Source organism: Salmo salar, chromosome ssa09, assembly GCF_905237065.1.
Source record: "Salmo salar chromosome ssa09, Ssal_v3.1, whole genome shotgun sequence".
Classification (NCBI taxonomy): Eukaryota; Metazoa; Chordata; class Actinopteri; order Salmoniformes; family Salmonidae; genus Salmo; species Salmo salar.
The window spans coordinates 14,013,766-14,016,683 of NC_059450.1; the positions used below are offsets into that span (position 1 = coordinate 14,013,766).

Sequence of the window (2,918 nt, forward strand, 5' to 3'; positions counted from 1 at the left end):
ACACCTGTTGTTTACGTAGCATGTGATGAATAAAATTTGATTTGATTTCAAAGAACTCCATCTCCACCGCATCCCCAGCACCCCTACTTCCTGCAGCTATGGAGGATGGGCATTAGACCAATTGAGAATCTCCCAATGCCAACCATAAGAACACAGTGATAGACATTTTAAATGCTACTGTTCTTTCACCAGCTATCCTCTTCCAGCTATCCTTTTCTATCAACCATATTACTTCAAGGCAAGCTAGCAAGCACACACATTTTCTTTAGGAAATGTACTTTTCGAGTACTCACTTGACCTTAGTCACCGCCGGTGAATTACAGCTTCCATGTGAGACCAATAGGCCGACAACTACGGACGGGGAAGGGACATATGAACCGAATTGCGTTGTGGTAAAAAGCTTATAATTACCGCAAGAGGTCGCTATAAGAGCTGCTTATGTGTAAAACTTTTCTTTGCCATTTACCAGGCAAAATATCCCCGTAAATATATTTTGAACAACATAAACTAGACTACCTGTATAATTATTATTGTTTGAAAAATGTCCCCATCATGCTCATGGAATCAACCTTCTCTGAGGAGGAAGGTAGAGAGAATAATTGTCTCAAACTCTTCAAATTGTAAACCAGTGATTTCATATTAAAAGACAATGATTATAAACACAAAGGCTATTTGTATTGCTGACAGTCACACCCTAAGATGTATAAGAAGAGGTCTCAGAGGTGTAGTTTATGGGAAGTTTCTGATAAACTGTAGGTTTCCATTTGATTGGAAGGCTGTACAGGTGGTTTGGGGGATGCGCAGCGTTGCCTAACGTCACGCTCGGTGGTGGTATAAAATCCCCTGGGTTTGTCCTCCAGTCATTCATCTTGAGAAAAGACGGAGGCAGCATAGCTATATTACGCGTACTTGTGGCTGGGAAGATACCGATAACAAGATGACTAAAATTGTGATGGCTTACATTGGATTCCTTCTCCTTGCAATGCATTTTTCATCACAGGTAAGACATTTTCTTTCAAATATGATGTACTTTTTACCATGTTTGTTTTAGATTAACCCGGATTTTAATCAGGCTACCCATTATTCTGGAGAGTAAATGTATTTCAACAGGACAGGTGCAACATTCAATGTGGCTTATTAATCAGACAAATTTGTTACCATGAATCTAAAATGTGTGATTTTCGACATTGACTGTTTTTCTCCTTGACAAGCGAATGATGGCGGGTGTAATTGACCTCGGATGTTTTCTGTCAGTTTGATTGACGACGTGTCTGCAAAATGTAGCGTGCAAGGGCAATGTAAAACTGACGCCTCTCTTCAGATAGATCAAGGATTCAGTAGCCTAAAGTTACTACAAAATGCATTGGCTGGCTAATGTAATTTGAGTGCGACGGTGTTCTAATTATTTTTTATCCTCCACTGCGCAATTCAAATGCAGGATGTTGCCCGTTACCCTATAGGTTATGGTTAACATTGTCCACAAGGTGATGGCACTTACATGTCTTAAGTTTAAGGTGCCTGTTGGAACATATTGCCATAGGGCTACTGTATTTTTACTGCCTAGGCTACTCCGTGTGTCTAGTTGACCGTTTGCCCTTTTTAAAAGTCCTATTGATACTTGTCCCTATTCGTCAAATATTTCAGGTTGACGTGTTTTTTCACATGTGACAAGCACCTCTGCTCTCCTGTTTTAGGTCCACGCGCAAAAGGCTAGCACACAGTCCCCTGCCATGAATGCTACGACCAAAGCTGGCGGCGCGAGTTCTAACATGACCAAGATGCCCGATGTCGCCAAGAACAACACCATTCCCAAAGGAGCCAGTGCGTCCTTGCAGTCCAGCTCGGTCGCGCTCATCATACCCATCCTGGTGGGGGGCTCTCTACAGGGGCGCTTCTAGAGGGCTGTTGATCACTGAACAGACACCGGCAAGACTGTAACATCAGCGACCTAGATGGGGTAAACTGTTTTACTAAGAGCACATTTTTAAAATAAAAAATCAAAGGCATTTGTACGCTCCTAACCGAAGAGATTCGGTGGAGTTGCGTGGCGGACATTTCTACTTCTCTGATGGGTATTGTTATTTGCACTCACACCTTCCGGCCGCTTCAAACCAGCAGGCCTACACACCTCGCACACTGGCCCCATGCCCATAGGCCGAACGGTACGGTCCTCTCCATGGAGGCAGTTCATGATAAGATCAGTCCATGATGAGGATGTACGGAACTGCACTTTGAACGGTTTGGTCCCGCTGTTCCAGTGTAGACACCAGGGGCTAGTTTAGTAACTTAAGAAGTTAACATATCTAAAGAAATGTTGGTTTGAGGCTCTTCGAAAATAAGGTATAAATGAATCTGTGGCACATGCACGAACAGTGGTATTTCTGCAACTGCAGTGACTACTTTGTCAGAGGCTTGATGTACACTTTTTTTTTTTTTTTTTTAAGAAAATCTAATTAAGTTTGCATATGTGAGCTTGAATTGTCTAAATCAGTGTGATATGCTTATTTGTTTAAGGCCAGGTTTAATAAAGCTTTGAAATGTAGGCTACTTGTGACAATTTTCTTGTGTAATAAAAATACTTAAACATAATTTTGACTTCTCCTGTCTGTAAATTATAAAGCTAGACCTGCCAAGTAATTTGCTCTGTTCCACTGTCTCCAGCCCCTTTATTGATCACATAGCTAAGACCAGGGATTTACTCAGGTAGACTAGGTTTGATGTGCCACAATTTAAATCCTTATTTTAGAATGGGGAATAGGAATGTTTGCCTTTGGCCAGTTGTAGCATTTATGCCATGTCAACTAGGACATGATAAGTCTTACATCCCTTGTGGCCAAAACAGGTCAGTTTCCTGACAGTTGACTTGTCTGCTTTAAAGCGCGTTTACTTTACCCTAGCTACATTGACCTGTGACCAGT

General features: G+C 41.8%; 1 long non-coding RNA gene across 1 annotated transcript; it reads left to right on the top strand.

Annotated features, from left to right (window-relative positions):
- The first annotated feature begins 826 nt into the window (after positions 1-826).
- LOC106610758 (uncharacterized) lies at positions 827-2,589 on the top strand. Its single transcript, XR_001329965.2, has 2 exons — positions 827-1,000; positions 1,695-2,589. It is a non-coding gene; the product is annotated as an uncharacterized lncRNA (long non-coding RNA).
- Positions 2,590-2,918: the final 329 nt, after the last annotated feature.